The sequence below is a fragment of the Erpetoichthys calabaricus genome, chromosome 2, assembly GCF_900747795.2.
Source record: "Erpetoichthys calabaricus chromosome 2, fErpCal1.3, whole genome shotgun sequence".
NCBI lineage: Eukaryota > Metazoa > Chordata > Cladistia > Polypteriformes > Polypteridae > Erpetoichthys > Erpetoichthys calabaricus.
In genome coordinates this window covers 288,059,042-288,084,902 of record NC_041395.2, presented here as the reverse complement: position 1 = coordinate 288,084,902, position 25,861 = coordinate 288,059,042, and positions in this window count along the sequence as shown.

Sequence of the window (25,861 nt, the reverse complement as noted above, 5' to 3'; positions counted from 1 at the left end):
ATTCTGAAGGTCTGAAAGCAGAGCATAAATTGCTTCTTTCATCCCAGTAGTTTATCTGATATGACACACTTCACACACAGATGAAGCAGTGTAAGCTTTGAATACCTTATTATGCAGAAACCCCTACTGGGGGATATAAAGTGCAAGGTGTAGCCAATAAGAATGTAATTATTTGCTCTTCTTTGAGGGACATTGAAAAAGTTTCCGCACTTTGTTTGAACTCTATTCATTAGGAATTTCAAAAGCAAAGTACATCACTTTTCTACATGGTCACCTTCATTTGTGATGCAATTTTCACGAACTCTTTAATGCCCAATTACTACTCCTCCTGCCTTCACTGTTTCCAACGAAAACACGAAAGTGTGGAAACTTTTTGAACATCCCTTGTAATTTATAGCCCATTTGGCATCACACTATTTACCCATTCATTTTTTAAAAACACTGATGAACTCCACGAGACCTCATCCACTTCGCTTCATTCCCAGTTTTTAAGCACTTTGCAGGGACCCAGCCTTCCCAGAGGTCACCTACTATTGCCAGGGCTTTGGGACACCTCAGTGATTCTGTGCACATTTTCCTCCACCAATGCTGTCATGGCTGTCTTTGCTTACAAATTGCAGGAATATCCACTTTCTGTGTCCCCGTTAATCTTTTTTAAATAGGATAAATGAGCATTGTCAAACAGGTTTTAGTAACTTGCAAGAAGGTTAGAATAGCAAATATGGTTTCGAGATTAATTTTACAAAGGTTTTTTTTTTATTTTTGATGAGCAGAACACCTTCAAAAGCAGTCTTTATATGTTCAAACAGATTTGGTAGGACACTGTCTTAGATAATATGATTTATACTTTTGGTTAGGTTTGTTGAGCAAATATCAGGGAAACTTTGTTGTAGAGCATTATTCTCCATTGCTTTCAGACAGAGGCTGTGAGGATTTTGTTTTCCAACCTGAGCATGCTGCTTTTACACTTAAAGCTGGAGCCACTTTTATCTCGATTGCATCAAACATGAGTGACAGACATTTGTGTACTCCTCACCTGGAAGATATGGATGAAATTGCTGTGCTGCTCATTTTTTTTTGCTTTTTTATTGTTTGAATGTGCAGTATAATCTTTGTGACTATTTATAAATCACCTCAGGTCAGGTTAGGGAGCATGAACTGGTACAGCACATTGCTGCAACCACCATGTGACGAAACAGCTCAGGATTCTGGTTGGCAAACCCCCAGGGAGACACATGGTCCAATCCCATCCCCCAGAAATGACCATCTATCTGCCGCAGCCAGGTGTTACGTGGGCACCCCTTGGCGTGGTCCTCAACAATGACGATCCTGTGAGCCGGATCACCCTCGGGGAATCACACCACATGGCTGTAGATCCGTAACTGACTCTCACCTCACAATGCAGCTAATGTGTCTCATCTGGGACTCCATGAGCAACCGCTCATTCGGCACAAAGTCAAACAAACATTACCAAAGGATTTTCCCGCAGAGACAGTAGCGAAGGACTCCAGTCATCGTCTCATGTCACTGGATAGCGGCCATGTCTCGCAACCATATAGCAAGACAGGAAGCACCAGGACCCTAAAGACTTGGACCTTCGTCCTTTTGCAAAGAGTGCCACACAACCCCTTCCAGCGACCTCATGACCCCCATACTCTCCCAATCCATCTACTGACTTCATAGAAAGAGTCACCAGAGACATGAATGTCGCTGATGAGGTAAGTAAACCTCCCGATAAGGTTGACATTCTCTCCACAGATAGACACACCATCTTTTTACAAATCACAGGATGCAAATTGCTTTGACTTCTGTATGTACAGTGCGCTTCAATTTATATCAAAACCATGTTGAACACCGTTAATGGCTGCTCTTACTTTAATCATGAGAATGACAGAGATGCTAAACCTTTTCCTTTGTCAAAGTTGTTCAAGTCCGATATGTGGAGAATCGTGATCTCTTTCCACTAAAACCAAATCACTAGCCATAATTAAACAAAGACAGAAACATAAGGGTTTCCCTAATTAGCTTTTTCTTATAGTCGCTTGAGTGCAGATTAAGAGGTATTAAAGTTTGGATGATGTTTTCCATGTGCAGCTATTGCCTTTAATAAAGACATCTTGATGTTAGGCATTGAGCCTTGTGAGCGACACGATTGTCATGTTCCAGCCAGGGTTTCTCCCCTTGATGGCATTCAGTGTTGCGTTTCTTGTCTTTTTTTTTGTTAATTTTTGCATTAATTTTTATCTATGTTAATATTACTATCCATCCATCCATCCATTTTCCAACCCGCTGAATCCGAACACAGGGTCACGGGGGTCTGCTGGAGCCAATCCCAGCCAACACAGGGCACAAGGCAGGAACCAATCCCAGGCAGGGTGCCAACCCACCACAGGTTAATATTACTATTGTTTACTATTTGTTTTGTTTCAATGCCTGTGTTATGCTCCTTGTGTTTGGTGCGTGGTTCCTGCAGAGACAGGAGCCAACTTGCCAATCACCACCAAGAACTACTGTCCGCCCTATAAATCTGGAGGGGCTCCCATAGTTCCTGGCACTTCATTTTGAATGTGCTAGAGAGTTGGTGAGTGTTACTTGTGCTTTTTTGTGACCCATTTTCCTCTGTCTTTTGACCATCCTTGTGATATCTGTTTTGGAAACTTGGTTGCTTTGGGTTGCCGTATTGTTTTAGGCAGTTCCAGTTTTGCCTGTGTGCTCCACGGAGCTTCATATTGATGACTTTCTGTGAGGAATAAATCTTTCCATTTTTATAAAGATTTTGTGTTTGCCTGTTTCTTTAGCTGGGGTTTGACAGTGTATCTCCCTCTAGTGAGCATTATTGGAAGTATTTATTAATTTATTAGACTTATGTGCTCTTGGGACTCCAAGTTCATAGCAATGATCAGCAATGAGTACAGTTTTAATATACTGCTTCCATTAAAAAAGGGTGATAATAAAATAATTCAAAAATAAAAGTTAAAAACCAATTAAAGCTCTGGAAGAAAAAAATCAAAACAAAGCAGATTGATACGTAACTTGTGCATAACACAAGTGAGCACAGTGTTACCAGACTACGTGTTTTATTGTTATTAGATGCACTTAATGCCAAAGGTGCCAACTACTAACTTCTTAAGGTTTTTTCCCCTTCAATGAGGGATAAAATGAAATGTCAAACCAGGTATACAACTGTTACCTGTAAACTCTCACTGTCTGTACAACACACCTCTTTAACCCTGGGGACCTCTATTAGCAGGCTGCTTCTCCAACTGGGCATGACTTTACTTTCACTCCATTACTTCCCTCAAGGGTGTCCCCTTGAGCCCGTAAGGGGCTGCAGTTAGACAAGGAATTAGCAATCTTAACTTCTGAGCTCACTAGTATTGTGTGGATAGGAACATTGATTTAATCTCTCACTTAAAAGTTATATTTATTTAAATAAAAACCAATAGCAGGAAATACAGGGTGGGGCATAAAGATCTCCCACATTTTGAGGAAGAACTGTGCAAGCTCTAGTGGGGGTAGAGAGGTGGGGTAGGTCTCATTAGGTAAGTTAGGCTCTATCATTTTCAGTACCCATCATGAGTTTGACCGGTGAACATTGGGGCTTTGTTGTTCAAGCGTATTATGAGAACAACCGTTCTGTGAAAGCGACAGAGAGCGTTTCGTACATGCTTCACACCAGTTCAGAGAACGATTTTACTATGGATTTCTAACCTTCAGGCAACTGGGTCCACACTGAAATGAAAATCACCTAGCAGATCAAGGACAGAACATGTGTGGTTTCAACAGGATGGGGCCACTGCTCTTACAGCACGACATTCGCTCGGAGTGTTGAGGGAAATATTCCCTGGGCATTTGATCTCTTTAAGGGGAGACATGGGGTAGCAGGCACGGTCACCAGATTTAAGATCATGTGACTTTTTCCTTTGGGGATACTTTAAGGAAAAGGTTTTGAAACATCATCCTCGATCTCTTGAAGATTTGAAGGAAAGGATCAGACAGGAAATCAATGCCATTCTGCATGAGATGACCCGGAGAGTGATGGAGAACTTCTGGGAATGTCTTTAGCAATGTATTGCCAATGACGCCTGCCATTTGTCTGATATGATTTTTAAAACCCATTAAAACAACACTGTTTTTTTATGTACTTTTCAGAAATATATACAATTCTTTTTAGATAGCTTTGTTCATTTTTTATACCCCTTCAAAATGTGGGAGATCTTTATGCCTCATCCTGTATAAACAATGCAAAAAAGTATGCAGCCTGGGTTCATGCCATCTTCATTTGATTCCTGATGATATTTCTCAAATGGTTTCTTTACTTTAGGTGAATGTTATGTATCCTTAATCAAAAAAGGAAAACAAAATGTTTTTTTGCCAAAGTGAGAGCTTCTTTGAAAGTGTCCAGCAGTTGAGAAAGGCTCCTTGTAAGCGGCCATTTCTGCAACTCAACTGAGGTCTTCACAAAAGCCAGAAAAGCCGCTGAAGTGAAAGCTCCATTTTTGCAAATGACTGAGAGAACTATTTTTAAAAGAAAGAAAAAAATAAGAAAGTTTAATAAACGTTATCTGCTCTGTTTCTGCCCCTTCTCGCCCAAAAAAGAGCACACACCTGACTTTCTTTCTCTTAGCAGAGCAGACAGTTTCTCAAAACACTGAAGATGGTATTAATTAATTGTCACCAAGTCCTGGTCGATTCCCATGAGAATCGAAAGCTGAACTTTCTCACTAAGCACAATACTCTGAATCCTGCTTTGTCTTTCAGCTTTCCCAGAATACACTGCACTCCTGTTCAGCCTGTCAACATTTTCTGGCTAATGCCGGTTACCTGAGGGCTGTCATTTGAAAAGGTTAATGGATCCCTCATACTCTAATGAAGCCACACAATTTCACAAGTGATTCAGGAAACCTTCAATAAAACAACAGTGGAAATAAAATCCTGTTTGAGTGGAAAAGTTGTGTTAGATTGTTGGCCTTGAGCTTCATCCCCAGTTTTTCAAAGTTAACAATTAAAAGAGGCAATGTTGTTGTTCTGGACATTCATTATAAAATCTTCTGTGTTGAATCTTCCATGCCAACCATACTGATGCTGACTATGCTGTGCCATTTATTAGGCTGTCGTCTTATGTGTTTTCTGCTTTATGTTGAATTTATATAATTATCTGCCTTAAGCGATTAAATGTATAATAAAGTCTGACAAATTGATTGATTGCTATGTAAATTACAGAGCGCTGTAGAGGGAAAAAAATTCTCAATTAGTTTTTGGACTGAGAGATATAGCAGATCTTATCCCAGCAGAAACTGGCACAAAGTAGGGACCCCCAGTAGAGGTCCAGCCTGTTTCATTTTTTTTTTCTTTTTTGTTTTTTAAATGAAAGGCCGATGCTTTCTGAGAAAACAACTCAACCTTTTAGATTGGGTCACCTTGGCCTTGTAACACATAAGAATGCAGGCAACAATCCCTAGCAACAGATACTTTTTCATAGTTGGATCACATTTAGGGTCACACAGTACCTGTAAGTAGTTACTGACAAATGGAACCAGCAAGTGTGGGGTTTAAAAATTCACTTTAGCTAATACAGTACACTTCCACTAAGGTTAAAGAGGCCAAAGATTTTGAAATAGAAAAGTTAGATATAGTTCAAGCCCTTGATACATTGAAGACTATAAAAACCATGAATCTGATGGGGTTTTGTACAAAATTTAAAGGTATTATGAGAGTGACTGATTATTGTGAGAAGACAGAAAGACAGAGTCATGGAAACTTAAACCAGAAAGTGTAATCAGCGCCAGGCTAAAGTCAGAAAGAGAGAATAGGCAACCAAAACAAGGAACAAACCAGAAATCTCACTAAACCGCAAAACAGCCCTAGAGCTTGACCCACTAAAAAAGAATCTAACTATCAATAAGAGATTTACTTGTTTTTGTTATCCAACAGCAACAACATTTATTTATGTAGCACATTTTCATACAAATAATGTAGCTCAATGTGCTTTACAGGATGAAGAAAGAGAAAAAAGACAAAATATATAAGAAATAAAATTAGGCAATACTAATTAACATAATAATAATAATAATAATAATTCATTACATTTATATAGCGCTTTTCTCAGTACTCAAAGCGCATACAATAAAAGTAAGGTCTGATGGCCAGGGAGAACAGAAAAACAAAAAAATAAAAAAACTCCAGATGGCTGGAGAAACTCCAGGGATGTTTATAACTGGAATCTCATCCATATTTATACTGGTTATCTGAAGAGGTCAGAAGCATGACAATCGTGGTCACATGACACAAAATTCTGGATCATGAGAAGTGTCAGTCACATCACATGCTAATTGTGTCCCAAAAGCAAATCAAACAAAAACTTTCAAATGTAAAATAAAATTTCAACATGTCAAATTTTAAATAAACAGATACAGAAATGAATAATTACCCCAAAAAAGTCACGAAAAGTGTGTAGTTTTGAGAAAGGGAGGGTTAAACAACAAAGGAAGAACAAGTACAAAAGAAGGTCAAATGAGAGAGACCAGTGTCACTATAGGCCTTCCTAAACCAGAAAGGTTACCCTATCTATCAGATGAGGTTGTTGGTCCAGCCCCAATCTCTTTACCTTCTCCAATACTTACTAACATCTTCAGGTGCCTTCTTACTACATCCCTGACCGTTCTTCATCCAAACAGGTGAGCTCTGGTCAAAACTTATGCTCTAACTTCAGGCTTCCCAGGTTTTAAGCCAGAGTCGCCTTTATATCTCCCTGTGGAGTCTCTTTTGGTCCTACCTAGAATTACATCCATATCTAAGTGTATTCAGTTCAGAGTTTATTTTTGCATAACTGTCTTCATGGAGTACAGACTTAGAGTGTTGTAAGAAGTTCAGGCAAGTGTCGTTACATGATTGTTAATTACATAATGAATATACATAAATACACAGATGTGTTTAAACAGAGAGGAAAACAAAGTTGTTTGAAATTGATTCACATAAATGGACCATAAATCTACTGCAAAATGCAGGCTCAGAGGTTTCACTTACCCCTTATTGTTTATTGATATACTAGCTGTGTGACCAGTCTAAGATAGGGTGAAATCTACATAATCAATGTTAATGTTTGTAGTGCACCATGCAATCCATATGTATCTGTTATATGTCATTTTGTATGGGATTTGTAAAAGCAGTGTTAATGCTTGTGATGTGCCATCTATTGGAATGACAGAGACATTGCAACTGGATGAACACAGTCCTGTTATTGAATTAGATTTCTCAGGTAATGCAGTACGTGTAGACTGTCCCTACTCTAATGTGTCCCCTTATACTTTCAGTCCTCCCACTGACCAGTTATCCTGCTACAAGGTACAAAGCAATGATTTTCACCTTAAAAGGCATAGTCTAAAAACAGGGTTTACTGTGTGTACTCTCGCAGAGGTTCCACAGCTAAGAATTAAGGATACAGTTTGATACTTTGTAACTACAGAAAGAAGCTGTAGCCATTGACAAAAGTAAAGAATTCACAGTTTAGACCATGGTCAAGTGGTCAAGGATGAGTTCAAGTCTTATCTAAGAATAGGACTGAAGTAATTGGCAGCATCTGAAATTCAAGGTCAAATAGTCAAGCTTCTCTGTTTGTACTGGAGATTCCTCAAGGAGCAATTATATTAAACTGGCATTCAGCTGCAAAAAGACTGGCAGCCTGTGAGGCATGAACTCACTAAGGCAGGAAGTCTGCTTATTCAGGTGCCCAAGTGCATCCTGGCGTGATCTTCATTCAGAGCAGGGGATCATCGGCGTGCATATCGAGGCATGGGGTCATTTGAGATTTATTAGATGACCAAAGAAGAAATACTTTAATACCAAATGGAAATGAGCCAAGTGCAGAATCTTGAAGGACACAGCAGAATGTTAGCAGCAGGCTTCAGTTTTAACACAATCTTGGGTCTCGCTATGAGGTTTTGTTTTTTTGTCATCTTTTTGAATTGGGTTTACCTGTTTTCATTAAGTTGTTCTGTTTAAGTTGTATTTCTGTTATTTGCCTTTTTATTGCCTACTAGCTGTGTTATCCTCTTTGCCCAGGAAGTACAGAAAAAAACTGGACCTCGGTTATAGTGCCGGGAGTTAATCGGAGGTTACATAATTACTACGTAAATAAATGAGCACTGTATAATAAAGAACTGTATTCTATATAGAATAATTGATGTTGTTTTTTCCACCTGGAGCTAACATTATTAGTTCTCTGATGCTCATTATTCTTGAACATGCTACATACAATTGGCCATGAGTAAAACATTCCTGCCGTTGATCAATTTTTGCTTTCCTAGTGACCTGGCCTTTGTTGCTGGTCATTGGAAAACACAATTTTACTGTAAACTGTATTCTTTTGAAATCAAACAAGTAATTTATAGGAATGATGAGAATTTGGGGATTAACTATAATGTCACCCTGTAGCACATCCTGTAAAAATTGTAGTTTCAGTCAGATTTGAATGTAATGCTTTTAACTGTAGTCTTGTTCAATTACAAAGTTTTTGAGGGTTTAGATGAAAAACAGTTGTAGTGTACTTCAACTTATTGCATACAGCATTGACATTTACCAGCTGCACAATTACATGGCCAATGCAATGAATTGAACATTTTAAGCATTGTACGCTGTCACAATAAATGACTCTAGACATCGCAAGAAGGTTTGGGGCAGCCACCCATATATTGTAATCCAGGCTGCAAAAATAGCACAGGGGTTTACACTACTGAGTCTAAGACAGAACTGATGACCAAAGGAAGGGGAGCGGCTTTTATTGAGAGTTGACCAGAAGTGATGTCGCTCTCGGGGTGGGGACTGGAAGTGATGTCGCCCTTGGGGTGGGGAACAGAAGTGATGTTGCCCTCGGGGCTGGGACTGGAAGTGATGTCGCCCTCGGGGCCTGGGCCTGGACCTGAAGTGTCTTACTCTGGGCTTCGGCACCTGGCAGGATTTCCCTTGAACAGCCTGTAGGGAACTGAGAAAGAGAGTCAGTGCACCCCTCTGCCCTCTAGTCGGACAAGTTGTTACGATTATATAAGCCCTTCAGCTGCCTCCCACTTGCGCGTGTGTGACAACGCACAAGAACAGAAGAAAAGAAATAATATCATGGACTATGTATAATGTCCTCTATGTTGTGTTCATTCATGATCCCTTAACTGCGCTGTGCAAGAGCTTAAACTGACCAAGGCATGCCATTAATCCTGGCTTGTGTTGTACCCAGGGCTTGAAGTGGGCTGGTTCTGGTGTAGTGAAAATTTAGAACCCCCTGTACTTTATGTACATGCAAAGACTTTTCAACAATATCAGCTCCAGCAGGACTCTAATGGCACATTTACAACATTGAAAAAGACTTAAAGTAGCCGCAGCAAATTACCCCTGTGGCACATAAATAAGCTAATTATAGTTGAAAGCAATGGCTTTAATATTTTTCACTACACTGGCAGTTCCTTGTTTGTGTTTTGCATAGGGAACACTCTGTTGTCTGCAATATTGCATGTATTTTATCATTAAGAACTGTAAAATTGGTTCTTTGAAGTATCAAACCTGGCTTGAATTTGTACACATTTTATACAGCATTATGAGCAATAAGAAGGAGCCTAAAGAACAGGGAGTACTGTGTGTACCCAAGGAGGTTATGACAAGTCAAATTATCATTCCACTTGCTAACCACATCTACCAGCTCATTTTCCAGGCAGCTAACCACCCTATCTCCTTTTCTTGTGCAGGACACCTGCCCCTCTTCACTCACTACCAGTCTAATTTCTCTGGACGATTACAGCTACACCTTGCTCAGTGCTTTTCTCCACATAATCACTTTTTAGTGATGAGCTGAAAAAAGGACAGGCCTCCTAAAAGCACCCCACTTGCTATGGTATTATTACTGACAAATATTAACAAATAAAAAACGTTTTTTTTCCTATAACGCCACAAAATTTCAATCAAATCAATCGAAGTGTTTTTGAAATGTTGGGGTGTTTAGTTTTTATGCTGTACTATTGTTCTTTCTTAGCAGATACCCAATGCCCCAGATGTACAGTACCATCCTGTTAAATTTCAGCTTTTTAACTAAAAAGGAAAACAGTGCATTGTTGATGAATGAATGGATTCAGTCAGTCAGCTTTGCATTTTATATATATATTGATCTCATCTGTAATGGCACAGAGAAGGAAAGTGACCCGGAGAAATGCATAGCCAGAAAGTGGCAGAGATCAGAACTAGGACATTAAGACAACCAGATCATCAAAATACAGAGCACAAGATGGGAATCAGAAACCAGGAAATGAAAGCATGAAATATGCTTTCAAAAATGATCAAAAATAAATAAATTGCAAGGAAAAAGAGTTTTGGGATCCTCAAGTCGGATGCCACAACATTGTTTGATCGACCTTTAAGCCTATTGTCAATTCAGATGTCTTTAGCGCTGCATTTTCGACTGATTGCTGGGATATTGCATACGGGAGACGCAAATAACACAAAAGAGCAGTGCTTGTTGGGAACCAAGATAGGGCTGCAGTAAACAAAAATAAGCATCTTCACATAAATTAGGTGTTCCTTGTTTCTTTCATTAGTTTCATTTCCTTTCCTTCTGTGTCTTGGTAATTTGGATAATTTGTTGATTGTTAAATTATGGGACAAGACCACAGACTGCGTAACTGCCCCCAGGTGCTATAATTTCATCAGTATATCTGATTTCTGTAAGAAGGCCCTACGTTCGTTGCGGGTCTGCATCATTAACCTTGTTTGGTGTGTTTCTGCTCTCTCTTCTGCTAGCACTTTTTAAACTGATTCTGACCTATTTTTTTTGATAATTCTGGTTTTTCCTATTTTGGTTATTATGTTATGATTTTTGATTTTTTGGATTTTGAACCTTGGCTCTGTTATTGCTAATTAATTTCCTTTTTTTCTATTTTTGCTTTTTTGTTATTCTGAATTTAGTAATCTGTTCTCCTTTTCAATTTTGTATTTAGTGTTTTGGCAATTTTGTGCTTTGAGTTTGCCCCTGATTTTTGTTATTTTAATTAGATAAATTAAAATAACTAAAAAGAAAGTGTTACATTTCAAGAACTTAAATTTTAATTATGACGCTAGGGTTTTCTGACAGTTTCCTTCTCCATATGTGACAATCATAACAGGCACATGAAACTTTTTTTGCCCTTCAGTTATAGAATGCAGACCCTATTTCTTTGACACTGTGTGTAACCACTGAGCTGACTTAATGTTTGCCCTTCAGATAATTAATTCAACTCAATCTATTGTCATACACGTGTGCATTGGAGACAGCTAGAGGGACCAATCAAAGGTAATTCCATGCCAGGCCAGGGGGTGGCAGTGTGCACTAATCTTTCCTCTGATATTCCTGCAGATCAAATACGGGAAATTCTGCCCAAGTCCGATGATGTCACTTCTGCCGACTTGCCTTACAACCTCGACAACCTCCATCTGTAATCAGTTCTGTTTTGGACTCAAACCTGTTCGCAACTTTACATGTTTTTACCCATTTTGCAGCCAGGGATTAAGTATTGTATACGGATGGCTGTCCCAAACCTTCTTCTGTGTGTCAAGGCTGATTATTTTCACACTATAATTAAAGTGCACTCCTGTGACACAGACTATTCCTTCATCCATTCAGATTCAAGTATGCTTTGTAAAATTGAGAGTCGTAGGGAAGAGAATCCTAAGCAGCATTAGGGCCAAAGCAGAAACCAACCCTTAAAAGTGGTGCTAGTTCATTACTGGGCACATACACCCCCCCTCAATCCACTCTGAACAGGTCACTGTGTTATCATCCAATCAGTTGATCTGTATTCATTTTAAAAAGTCAAAGCTACAAGCCACCTCTTGCATTGTAGAGCCATGTCTGTTATGGTGGTCTGCTGGGTATGGTGCTGGATTGTAACCCTCACCCATGAGCAAATCACCGATCAGTGATCCTGTGCTCACATTTATCCAGGTTGTCTTTATAAAGGAAAAACATCTTGGCTGCCTTGGTAGATTAAATAAAAAAGCTCTTCTTGGTTTCCGAAATGGTTCTGGTTGGATTAAAGAAGACAAGCCGCATCTGCTGTTCAGGTTTCCCTCACAGGTCCACATGTCATTGTCATGCACTTGCAAATCTGCTACTTCTGTGCGTTCATTATTGAAGCAGCTCTCCCTATCCAACCTAATTATTAGACATAACCCTTGTGATTAATCTTTTGATTAGCATAGCAGATGGGTGTACGCTAGCTATGCAATGAGAGATTCGGATGATCACTCAACGAGATGAGTTTCTTCTTAAGCTGGCAAAAACAAAGCTGTTACATTTCTGACATTTTCCTTACGTTCATGGTAGACAGAAATCCAGCTTGACTGATGTGACGGATCCAGTGCTTTCTTGTCCAGCTTTTATATTCCACAGCTTGTGACATTCAATCTGATGCACGAGGTGTGTTTAAGGGGTGCTATGAGTCAATAAAAAGAATAGCATTTTGACTTTTAGATTTTTTTTTAAATTTTTGTTTATTTTTTTAACTTTTTATAATTCTTTGTGATATCATCATGCAAGGCCACACTAACAGCTTTGGTAAGCACATCAGCCATATACAGTATATAATATAAAATATTTTTATTATTTGGGGAAAGCACCATTTATCACATTAACTAACATGTGCCACTGAAACATCAGGCTGGCACTTTACACCTTCTCTCCTTACACCAAATTCTAACTCTGTTATTGAAGGTTTGAGCAAAAAATTGAGATTTTTTTAGACCTGTTGACTTTTTTTTGCATGTGCCCACTGTAGCCTCGTCTTCTTGTTCATAGCTGGCAGGACTGTAACCACCATTATCATTTGCTGCTGTAGGATGAAGTGCTGCTCTTCTGTATACCATTGCTGTAAAGATTTCCCATTTGGGTATCAGTGGTCTTTCTGTAAGCTTAAGTGAGTCTGGTTATTCTCTTCCTTCATTAATGAGATGTTTTGTCCCACTGAACTAATGGTCCCTGGATTCTTTGTGTTTTTCATACCATTCTCGGTAAATTCTAGAGACTCCAGCCTGTGAACATCTAGGAGGGTAGCTTTTTCTGAGAACATGGAACCACCACATCTGGCACCAAAAATCATGCCAGGATCAAATTCACTTAGATTTGGTGTCTTGGCCATTTTAATATTGGTTGAACAGTCACTAAACAGCTTTACCATGTCTGCCTGGTTTACATATTGAGGTGTAGCCACGTGATTGTCTATATGGTGGGGTAGGCTATCTGCATTAACAACTCATGGTTGTACAGAATATAAATCAAGGAGGGTTATTTTCAGACAATATAATGTGCTAGTTAGACTTCATTTGGAACCCTTGTGCAGTTCCAGAATCTGCACAGAGAAGATCAAATAAGTATATCCAATGACTAAAGGCCATGTCCTACTTGGACAGGCTAAGGGAATTAAAACCTCTTAAGTCTTGAAAAGAAGGCTACATGGAGGCCTAATCCAGTTCTTCAAATTTCTCAAAGGTATTAAATTATTCTAAATAATTCCTTCAATTAAGTAATAAATTATATACCTAAAGACATCACTGAAAATAAAACGGAAATACATTTAGGACTGAATCCAGGAAGCACTACTTTTGAAAAAAAAAACTAGAACATCCCATTGAGTAAAGTGGAAACCATGACAGCTTTTAGAAAATACCTGGTTGAGATATTGGGACCACCAAACTATTAGCTAACCAAGAGAACTTAATGAACTGAAGGGTCTACTCTCTCTTCCTAGATGTCTTTTGTTCCACTTTGATGGTTGTCATCATATTACCTTTACACAGAAAAGAATTCACGTGAAGACAGAACGGTGTGGACATCCAACAAGATGTGCTTGTCTACTCCTTCCTTAGCAACTTATTATGTGGAATTTTACACTCCACTGTGCGTACATTTGGGGGCAGATTCACTGAAGAGAGAGAGGGGAAACATTTTTTATAGGTAATCATTAAGTAAGATCAGAGGACAAATTTGATTTTAACCAAAGTTAGAGAAGCAGCAGAAAGAAGAGGGCAAAGTGGGCTCATAATTAGGGACAACAATGGCAGTCACAAAAAGACACCTCCATAAAGAAATTGTCTGTTAAACTACACTAACAAACTGGTGACTGCTTTTTTTGAATCAACAAAGAACAGATTGCTTTTGGGCCTGTATCTTAAATAAGGTGGTTTCCAAAATTGCTGCACCTGATGAACTCATTACCATGCACCAAAATAACAGGAAAACAAAGGAAAACCTCAAGAATTAAAAGAGAAATAACAGAACACTAAAATTTGACTTCAGTTCCTGACAATGACCAAAAGGCTTTTTCTCTTTGTACTCAATGCAGTTTAGGGTAGCTGGTATCTCGAAATTGGCTTCTTATGAGTGTGCTTGGGTGCCTTCATGAATGTACCCTGTGATGGGCTCTCAGTTTCCACCATGTGCACCCAACTCTGCACTGACAGGTCCTTACTTCCTATGACTGGGAACTGTATAAGTGGAAATGGGATGGAAGGAGGTGACTGGTGAAGGAGTATAGATTAGAATGGTCTTGCAAAGGTTGCCTATTCACAATCTTTCAATGCTGATTTCAGTATCTACATCATGGATCAGGTGAAGAGCTTTACATTTGAAATCTGCTGCCATATCAGGTTAATGGTGTGGTCAGATCAATTGGAAGGTAAAATCCATTTAGCTTTTGAATGTCACTGACTGAACACCTAAGCACAAGGATACACAGTACCAGTCTGGCTATGAAGAACGGTGTCTGCATGCCAGACATCTTTGTGATGAGTCACTAAATCCAGGGGTACGAAGTTCAAATAGGGAATCCTGGGTAAACCTCCAAAAGTGAAGACTAAATGCTCAGCATTGTGTATTTTGTGATAGCAAGGCAGACTTTACAGGTGCTGATTTGTACTTTGATCATTTGTATTTTATACTACAAATCTCAGCATTTATTTCCTGCATTTCATGGATTTGTAGTAGCAGTTACCACTTTTGCCTCACAGATGAGTGTCCTAGGTTAAAATTCCCACACCTACACCCAGTCATTTTCCATTTTGCACATTCTCACTACATCTGTATGGGTTCCTAATATCCTCAAACACTTGATGAATAAAATAATTGGTAATTTTATATTGGAACTGTGTGAGAGCCAGTGTGGATGAGTCTGAGAATCCATTTACTCCTGAATTGGACTATACAGGATTGAGTTATGTCCTTTCTGTGGTATTTTTGGCACACAATTTCTGGTACCATGCAGACATGGGAGAGAGACACTACTGGAAGGAGAGGAGCCATTCTGAAACTACACAGAGTATGTGTGTGGGTGTGGGTGTCTGAGTGTGAGAAAGTCAGACAGAAAGTGATCTATGTCAAGCAAAATGAATATTTAGAGATTTCTCAAAATACATTTTCAGGTATTTGGAAATGCATTTTAGATATCTCAGATTGATTTAAAGAAATCTGAAAGTGCATATATTTCAAGATATCTGAAATGCATTTTGTGATATCTCAAATAAATTTCAAGATATCTTGAAACAGTATGCTGTACCCTTTGAGATAGCTGAAATGCATTTCAAGATATCGCAAATGCAAATCGAGAAATCTTGAAATTAAGTCCTGTGCATTTTGAGATATCTCAAACACATTTCATTAAGATATCTTAAAATACATCAGAAGGCATTTTAAGATTTCTTAAAATTTTCAGATAAATTTAAAGATATCTTAAAATAACTTCCTGTGCATTTCAAGATATCTCAAATACCTTTCGAGATATCTCGACACCACTTCCTATAAAATTTCTTATTCTTCAAATGGGACTTCCTGTCTGTTTTAAAATATCTTGAAATGCACAGGAAGCTATTTTGAGATATTTTAAAATGAATTAGAGATATCCTAAAATAAGCAGGAAGTTATTTTAAGATATCTCAAAATAAAATTAAGATATTTTTAAAAACATTTAAGCTATCTGAAATTATGTGTTGTTTGAGATGTCTAAAGTACAGTTTTAGATATCTCAAATTCATCTCATGATTTTTTAAAACGGGTATCTGCTCCATTTCAGATGTTTTAGAATGTATTTCAAGATATCTCAAGTTGTATTTCAAGATATCTAAAACACATATTAAGGTGAAGAGACTAAATTATTTCAAAATATCTCAATAGCATTTTCAGATATCTACAATACAATTAAAGATATCTGAAAAACATTTCTCGATATCTCAAAACAGCTTCCTGTCCATTTCCAGATATCTGAAATACAACTCAAAATCACTTCCTGCTCATTTCAAGATATCTAAAATACATTTTAAGATATCTTATAATAAACAGGAAGTCCAATTGAAGGAATAGGCAGTTTTACAGGAAGTGATTTTGCGATATCTTGAAATAAGATATCTGAAAATTCATTATAGATTTCTTGAAATGTGCACACAGTTATTTTGACACGTGAAACTGTATTTGCGATATCTCAAAATGTATTGCAGATACCTTAAAATAAGGAACTTATTTTAAAATAACTTAAAGCGAGTTTCAGATATCTTAAAAAGTAAATTATGTTTTAAGATCCCAGAAATTAATTTTGAGATATCTCCAAGTGTTAATTTGCCTTGCCATAGTGATCAATCACTTAAAGAGCATAATTTATGAGCCCTGGCCTTCTGCTTGAAGCCATTGTCGTGGATACTTGCCACCAACAGTCTTGTGAAGGATTCTGGCTTGATTGGTTAACAGAGTGGATAAAGGGAGTGCAGATTAAGTTGCTTTGACCCAAAGTGAGTAGTGTTAGATGAAGCTAGTAGTGTGAATGTGCAGGCAGTAGATGCAGCAGAGAAAAGTGACATTGGACCTGCATGGAAGGAGCTGTGCAAAATTGAAGCAGTGGCAGTGACATTGGAGGATTGACATGGAAGAGAATGTTCTCTGGTAAAGGTCTTGTGAGTGAGAGAGAGGGAAACCCTGCATTTCATAATGCATTAGGGTACCAGCACCAGAGATGATGAAATATCATAAGAAAAAATTTGGACATGAGTGTCAGTAGGCTTTGTGCCCTAGGAACTAAGTTACCCAAACTATTCTATAAAATTTCACTAATTATTTATAGCTCTGATACTGATCTTTCTGATCATAAAATACAGTACATCATCATAATAGCAATTGATAAGAAGAATTCATAATTAACTGCAAAATTACGGTACTTCAGGGTTTCTCTAGAGTGCATCTTTCCCCAGCATGATTTGGCTCAAAACCTAATCAGCACATCGTCATCTCATAACAGGCTTATGGTTTGAGTTTGGTATTTTTCTGACCATCCTCAAGAAACTGTGACACATAGACACATACACACAGACAAACACACACCCATCATCAAGATATTGATGTTTTCGGTATCAAGGGACCCTAAAACGTCGAGATCTGTTGAAAACTGGAGATCGAAATTTTTGACGAATCTATAGCTTTCACTCCTCCCCCATAGATGATAGGTTGTGGTGGGGGCAGGGGTGCCACAAAGCAAAAAGCACACAAAATGAATATTATCAACATATTATCATATGTAAAACTACAAAAGAACAATAATTAAAGTTGTCATAACATCAACATCAAATACTCAACCTTGAATGCAGAAACTCTAATGAATATTTTTAAATTTCCAATTTTAATTCAATAGAAAAGTACTAGAACACATTGTAGATAAGCAATCAACATGATCCATGATGATGACAAGTTCTCCAAAATACTGAGGTGTACAGGTTCATGCACTCTTTTAAATTTGACATAAACATCAACCAAAAGGTTCCCTAAAAAGTACTCTAGTCTTCAACTCCACACCTGAACAAAGGTTTGCAAAGAACACTGCACGGTCTAAGGGCCTGTCCAAGCAACCTGATAACAGTCTAGAGGTACCGGGCACAAAGAAAAAATTTCACAAACACCAAAAGGAAATTATTTTTCTAGGTAAGAAATTGCATTGATTATATCATGGGAAATTGAAAAAGAAAATTATCATGACGACTAAGTTCAGTTTGTTTTAAACATTTTAACCATACATTAAATTAATGAGACAAAGTTGTTAATTTTTGCACAACATCTGCTGGAAGAGGAAAATGTGTAAGGTGACAGTGCCTGAGTGGGTAGCCTCTGTCACCTGACACATGTAATGCCACAACTGGTGTTACAATGGCACCAGCCATAAGAAACACTGAGGGTTCAGTCAGTGATTTTACCAATAAGCCAACCTACACTTACAATACTGTCATGTGTGCCAGGACTACTTGGCCCCAGAATGAATGAATCATGGGATGACGAGTCCACCTAGCCACCACATTTGCCAGTCTCATCTTGGCATCACAAATGTTGAGCGTTAATGAATTGTAAGTGCTGTTAAATAACAAAAACAGCTTCATTCTCACTAGCTGCCCTTATTGAAATATGAGTGCAGTATATTGTTCTAAATACGTTAGGGCAGGCGGCACGGTGGCGCAGTGGGTAGCGCTGCTGCCTCGCAGTTGGGAGATCTGGGGACCTGGGTTCGATTCCCGGGTCCACCCTGCGTGGAGTTTGCATGTTCTCCCCGTGTCTGTGTGGGTTTCCTCCGGGGGCTCCGGTTTCCTCCCACAGTCCAAAGACATGCAGGTTAGGTGGATTGGCGATTCTAAATTGGCCCTAGTGTGTGCTTGGTGTGTGGGTGTGTTTGTGTGTGTCCTGCGGTGGGTTGGCACCCTGCCCAGGATTGTTTCCTGCCTTGTGCCCTGTGTTGGCTGGGATTGGCTCCAGCAGACCCCCGTGACCCTGTGTTCGGATTCAGCGGGTTGGAAAATGGATGGATGGATGGATACGTTAGGGCAACCAGACACTGCTGCAATATGCCTCATTATGTTCCCAAAAACACATTATGTTTCATGTTTGTACACCCACACCATATGAAAACCGAAAGTAGTGCCTTTTTACTCAGTTAATGGCCTCCAGTTCAGTGGGCATGATGGAGTGAAGTTTATCTGAGATATTCCAGACCTGTTTGCCAGTTCCCTGATAAGTGAACCCATATAAACCGATGAAAAACCAAAAAAAAAAAAAAAAAAGTGAAAATACACAGCATCGCCCCTCTTAAAAGGGAACTAAAATAGTCAGTACATCATATTCAACACTTTTGAGGTTTAAAATATTTGTCACATTGACACACATTATAATAGTGGCTTGATGACATAAATTATTATACATGAGAGTTGTCATATAGCTGGTTTAACTGCATTTCTCTACTTGATCAAGGGTGTCATCATTTCCCAGTTTCTCTGAAACGTTGCATACGTTTGCATTCCTGTAAAGACATGCACGTTCTCCCATAAAATTTTCTTGACTTTTGCATGGAAAGTTGCATATGCATAATATGGGCTTATTTTTGGGCATAAGCAAGTTTTAAAAAATCTGACCCTGTGCATGTGGACTTTTGACGATCGCCTTCTCTACATGTGGGCTTTTGCTGGGTCCTCTGGTTTTCTCTCACATCCCAGAGACATTTACATTTGGATAATTGGCACCTCTAAATTGGCCAGTATTAGTAAGAATGGGTGAGTGCAGTGGCAGACCTACAGTTTTGGTGCCTTGGACTGTTATGGGGGCCCTTCCACAACCAGCAATCAGGTCTGGGCAACCATTGTTACCTTCATTAATAGGGTTATTTGATGACACCTCACCTCAAATGTTTTAAAACTTTAATCACTACATCTCAGATTTTGATTGAAATTGCTATGCTGGATTAACACACATTCCAAAGTCACTGGCTTGACTAAAAATGTCCTATGCCTAAATGTTAAATACATTCATGATGCATCATATAATGGTGAAATAAAACATAGAAAGACCACCGTCAATATAATCTTTTATTTTGAACACCTATGAGGAATACATACTGTACAACATGAGGGATTTTTACAAAAACATCTTTTTTTTCTGTATTTTTTTGCAACACATTCACGGATGGTTTTGTCATATGAGAGCTTCCTTGCAATGTCATTTTCTAGAGACAATATGCATAAAGAATTTAAACACTCTTTAGCAATAGTGGACTGAAATTTGTTCTTTATAAAGGATAGCTTTGAAAAATTCTTTGTGCTTCATAGCTTATGATAGACATGCATCATTTTAATAAAAATGAAAATTTCTGTCACAAATGTTAATAGTGTTTTAAATTTTTTATAGTTATTTTATATTAAATATATTTAGAATGAAACATCCTTAATTTGAACATTGTTTTTTTACAGCTAGCCTGCATGATACTTTACTGTTAATTTTTATTTTAACTAATATTTTATATTGAATTACACTTCTTCTTCTTCTTTTGGCTGCTCCCTTTAGGGGTTGCCGTAGCGGATCATCTTCTTCCATATCTTTCTGTCCTCTGCATCTTACTCTGTTACACCCATCACCTGCATGTTCTCTCTTACCACATCCATAAACCTTCTCTTAGGCCTTCCTCTTTTCCTCTTCCCTGGCAGCTCTATCCTTAGCATCCTTCTCCCAATATACCTACCATCTCTCCTCTGCACATGTCCAAACCAACGCAATCTTGCGTCTCTGACATTGTCTCCCAACCGTCTAACCTGAGCTGACCCTCTAATGTACTCATTTCTAATCCTATCCATCCTCGTCACACCCAATGCAAATCTTACCATCTTTAACTCTGCTACCTCCAACTCTGTCTCTTGCTTTCTGGTCAGTGCCACCGTCTCCAACCCATATAACATAGCTGGTCTCACTACTGTCCTGTAGACCTTCCCTTTCATTCTTGCTGATACCCGTTTCTCACTATTACTCCTGACACTCTTCTTCACCCATTCCACTCTGCCTGCACTCTCTTTCTCACCTCTCTTCCACAATCCCCATTACTCTGTACTGTTGATCCCAAGTATTTAAACTCATCCACCTTCGCCTACTCTACTCCCTGCATCCTCACCATTCCACTGACCTCCCTCTCATTTACACACATGTATTCTGTCTTGTTCCTACTGACCTTCATTCTTCTCCTCTCTAGAGCATATCTCCACCTCTCCAGAGTCTCCTCAACCTGCTCCCTACTATAGCTACAGATCACAATGTCATCAGCAAACATCATAGTCCACGGGGACTCCTGTCTAATCTCATCTGTCAACCTGTCCATCACCATTACAAATAAGAAAGGGCTCAGAGCCGATCCCTGATGTAATCCAACCTCCACCTTGAATACAATACAATACAATACAGTTTATTTTTGTATAGCCCAAAATCACACAGGTAGTGCCGCAATGGGCTTTAACAGGCCCTGCCTCTTGACAGCCCCCCAGCCTTGACTCTCTAGGAAGACAAGGAAAAACTCCCCCAAAAAAAAACCTTGTAGGGAAAAAATGGAAGAAACCTTGGGAAAGGCAGTTCAAAGAGAGACCCCTTTCCAGGTAGGTTGGGCGTGCAGTGGGTGTCAAAAGAAGGGGGTCAATACAATACAATGCAGTACACAGAACAGAACAATTCCTCAATATAGTAAGAAATAAAAAATATAAATTTTAGAAGTACAGAGCAGAATTTAACAGTAGATGATATATCCCATAATAAGTTTTGGATTTGTGTAGAGTTCTGGAGACCTCATCCTTCAAGCTGCCTCCCCCATTTGGCCATTCCACGGCTGAAATAGTGCTGGGCCAGCCAATCCGATGAAAAGACCCCTCTTTCCCACGATTCCTGCGATCCTCCATCTGGGATGACTTTTCCTTAGGTAGGCAAAACAACTTGGCAGGTGGGCCGTGGCACCAAGTGCCACATTTGAGTACCAAGAAGAAAAACAGAATAAGTGAGGGTTAGTATACAATTATAACTGTCATGTTATTTATGTTTAAGTGCTAATGACTAACAACAGAGATGCAGTCTGTACAGTTAATCAGCAGCTCTAGTCAGGGTATGCTAAACTGAAGTAGTGAGTCTTCAGCCGGGATTTAAAAGCTGAGACTGAAGGGGCATCTCTTATAGTAGCAGGCAGACCATTCCACAGTTTAGGGGCCCTGTAACTAAAAGCTCGACCTCCCACTGTTATTTTATTAACCCTTGGAATCATAAGCAGACCGGCATCTTGAGATCTTAATGTGTGCTCAGGTTTGTAAGTCATGATAAGTTCAGACAAGTAAGCCGGACCTTGGCCATTTAATGCTTTATATGTTAAAAGGAGGATTTTGAAATCCGCCCTAAACTTAACCGGGAGCCATTGTAAGGATTTAAGAACTGGAGTTATGTGTTCGTATTTTCTTGTTCTTGTAATAATTCTTGCAGCCGCATTTTGGATTAACTGGAGGCTGTATAAGAACAGTTTGAACATCCAGTGAACACCGCATTGCAGTAGTCAATCCTACTAGAGATAAATGCATGAATTAGTTTCTCAGAATCCTGTTTATTTAAAAAGCGCCTTAATTTCCTAACATTTTTAAGATGGAAGAAACATGTTTTGGACAACTTTGTAATATGCGCTTTAAATGACATGCTAGAGTCAAAGATAACTCCTAGATTGCGGGCTGATTCAGTAAAATTGACTGGGATTCCAACTGAGTTAAATGATGACAAAATATTGTTGTGATCAGCATCATTCCCTCCAACAATTAACATCTCTGTTTTATCTGTATTTAAAGACAAGTAGTTCTCATTCATCCACTCCTTTAATTCGCTAACACAACTAATTAAAGACAACATTGGAGAAACTTCATTTGATTTAAATGAAAGGTATAACTGAGTGTCATCTGCATACGAGTGAAAATTAACATTATGTTTCCTAATGAGAGATCCCAGTGGAAGCATGTAAAGTGAAAACAGTAAAGGTCCCAGTACTGAGCCCTGCGGGACACCATATTGAACTTCTGTGTATAATGATGGAGTACTGTCAGCACATTTCTGTACATATTGGAATTGATTTGATAAGTAAGGACTAAACCAAGCAAGAACGGTGCCTGTAAGCCCAACATCATTTTCTAGCCTGTGCAGTAAAATAGAATGTATCCGTTACTCTTACTGCAGACCTCACCACTGTCACACTTCCCTCGTACATATCCTGTACAACTCTTACGTACTTCTCTGCCACTCCCGACTTCCACATACAATACTACAGCTCCTCCAGAGGCACCCTTTCATATGCTTTCTCCAGGTCCACAAAGACGCAATGCAACTCCTTCTGGCCTTCTCTAAACTTCTCCATCAACATCCTCAGAGCAAACATTGCATCTGTAGTGCTCTTTCTTGGCATGAAACCATACTGCTGCTCATTAATCATCACCTCACTTCTTAACCTAGCTTCCACTACTCTTTCCCATAACTTCATGCTGTGGCTCATCAATTTTATCCCCCTGTAGTTACTGCAGTCCTGTACATCCCCCTTATTCTTAAGTGCCGGCACCAGTACACTTCTTCTCCACTCCTCAGGCATCCTCTCACTTTCCAAGATTTCATTAAGCAATCTGGTTAAAAACTCCACTGCCATTTCTTCTAAACACCTCCATGCTTCCATAGGTATGTCATCTAGATCAACACCTTTTCCATTTTTCATCCTCTTCATAGCTGTCCTTACTTCCTCCTTGCTAATCCATTGCACTTCCTGATTCACTATCTCCACATCATCCAGCCTCTTCTCTCTCTCGTTCGCTTCATTCATCAGCCTCTCAAAGTACTCTTTCCATCTGCTCAATACACTCTCCTCACTGGTGAGTACGTTTCCATCTTTATCCTTTATCACCCTAACCTGCTGCACATCTTTCCCAGCTTGGTCCCTCTGTCTAGCCAATCGGTACATGTCCTTTTCTCCCTCTTAGTGTCAGCCTCTCATAGAACTCATCATACACCTTTTCTTTAGCCTTCACCGCCTCTCTCTTCACCTTGTGCTTTATCTCCTTACTAGCCAGCCCGCGGCGTAGCATACGCCACATAATCACGCCGTTTTTTTAATGATTTTTAAGCACAGGGAAAAAAATGAACATTTGAAAAATCCGTAATTTAATGAACCACCAAGAAAAGTAACATTGCAACAATGCACGCTACGAACCAACATACGATCATCGTTCAGTACGCACTGCCTGCTCATGTGCCTACCCCCAACTCCTAACCTGAGTTGCTTTCGTCTGTGCACCTCTGAGCCACGTTGTCTTTTCATTGTTCTTTGCGGTTCCAGCTGCTTTTCTATATATAATCCACCAAGTCACCCGACCATGGTAGTAGCAAGGTGTGTGTGTGGGGGGGGGGTGTGTGTGCACAAAAGGCAGGGACGTAATCAGTGCGAGTGCATGACCCGCACTTACTGGGAATTCCTCGTTTGTGGGGAACAATTGCAAGCCCCGGTCTCCATCACGAATGGGGTTCAACGGCTTACCCACGCCTGTCGGCACCGGGTAGACACACATTGATCCATTCAGTGTAGCGCGCGTGCAGTACCGGATATCTAAGGGTATCACAGACCTGTTGATGCTCAATCTCACGTGGCTGAAAGCCACTTGTCCCTCTAAGAAGTTGGACGCCGACTGGTTGCCGATAGCTTAACTATTTAGCAGTAGGGAGTCTCACTCGTTTTCGGAATTAACCAGACAAATCGCTCCACCAACTAAGAACGGCCATGCACCACCACCCAGAGAATCGAGAAAGAGCTATCAATCTGTCAATCCTCTCCGTGTCCAGGTGAGGTTTCCCGTGTTGAGTCAAATTAAGCAAAATTTTTGTGTGGTGAGTTGTTGCGTCCGGGCACATGAGCAGGCACTGTGAATGCCTTGAGAGTGTGGGTGGACACGTGCCGGGGAATAATGAGTATCTATATATCTTCTTAGATATAGAAAGTGTCTGATGCGGTGTTTGGTGAATTGTTGCAGTTTGTGAGTTAGCAGTTGTGATGGTTTTACACTCCAGTACATTGCAGTGAATGCTGGTAACAGTCAGGCAGGCGGGCGGGCAGGCGTTCTCGTCCCATGCTCTTAGAGTTGGTGGGCGAGTCTCTGTATCAGTTCGAGTTGTTGGGCAGTGCTCTGTGGTTTGTATCCCATGGTCGGACGACTTGGTGGATTATATATAGAAATGCAGCCGACACCGAAAAGAATAATGAAAAGTCAACGTGGCTTAGTGGTGCATGTGTACTGTAGCAGAGACGAAAGCAAGTTGGTGAGTTGTTGCGTCCGGGCACATGAGCAGGCATTGTGAATGTCTTGAGAGCGTGGATGGACGCGTGCTCGAGTTGGTGGGCTGGGCTTTGTGAGTTGACTGACATGGCTATTTTTTGCGTATCCCATGGTTGTCTTCCGCAGTGTGAATGCCTCGAGAGACAGGGTGTCCTTGTTTGGCGAGTTGTTGCAGTTTGTGAGTTAAAAGCTGTGATGGTTTTACACGCTGGTAACAGTCAGGAAGGTGGGTGGGCAGGCGTTCTCGTCCTGTGGTCCACCAACTCTAAGACCATGGCGTGTAAAACAGTTTGCGATGGTGGACGCGGTCGTGCGTCGTAACCGAAAAGAATAATGAAAAGTCAACGTGGCTCAGAGGTGCATGTGGACTGTAGCAGAGACAAACGCGAATGACGCCGTGTTTTGTGAGTTGCTGCGTCCGAGTTGGTGGGCGTGGCTCCATGGGTGTCTTGCTCGCTGGCGGCTTAGTGAATTATATATATAGATACTCTTGTCTACTTTCTGCATCTCTCTGACTATCCCACTTCTTCTTTGCCATCCTCTTCTTCTGTATACTCTCCTGTTTTTCCTCATTCCACCTCCAGGTTTCCTTTACCTCCTTCCTCTTTCCAGATGTCACACCAAGCACCCTTCTTACTGTCACACTTACTACATCTGCTGTAGTTTCCCAGCTGTCTGGTAACTCTTCACTGCC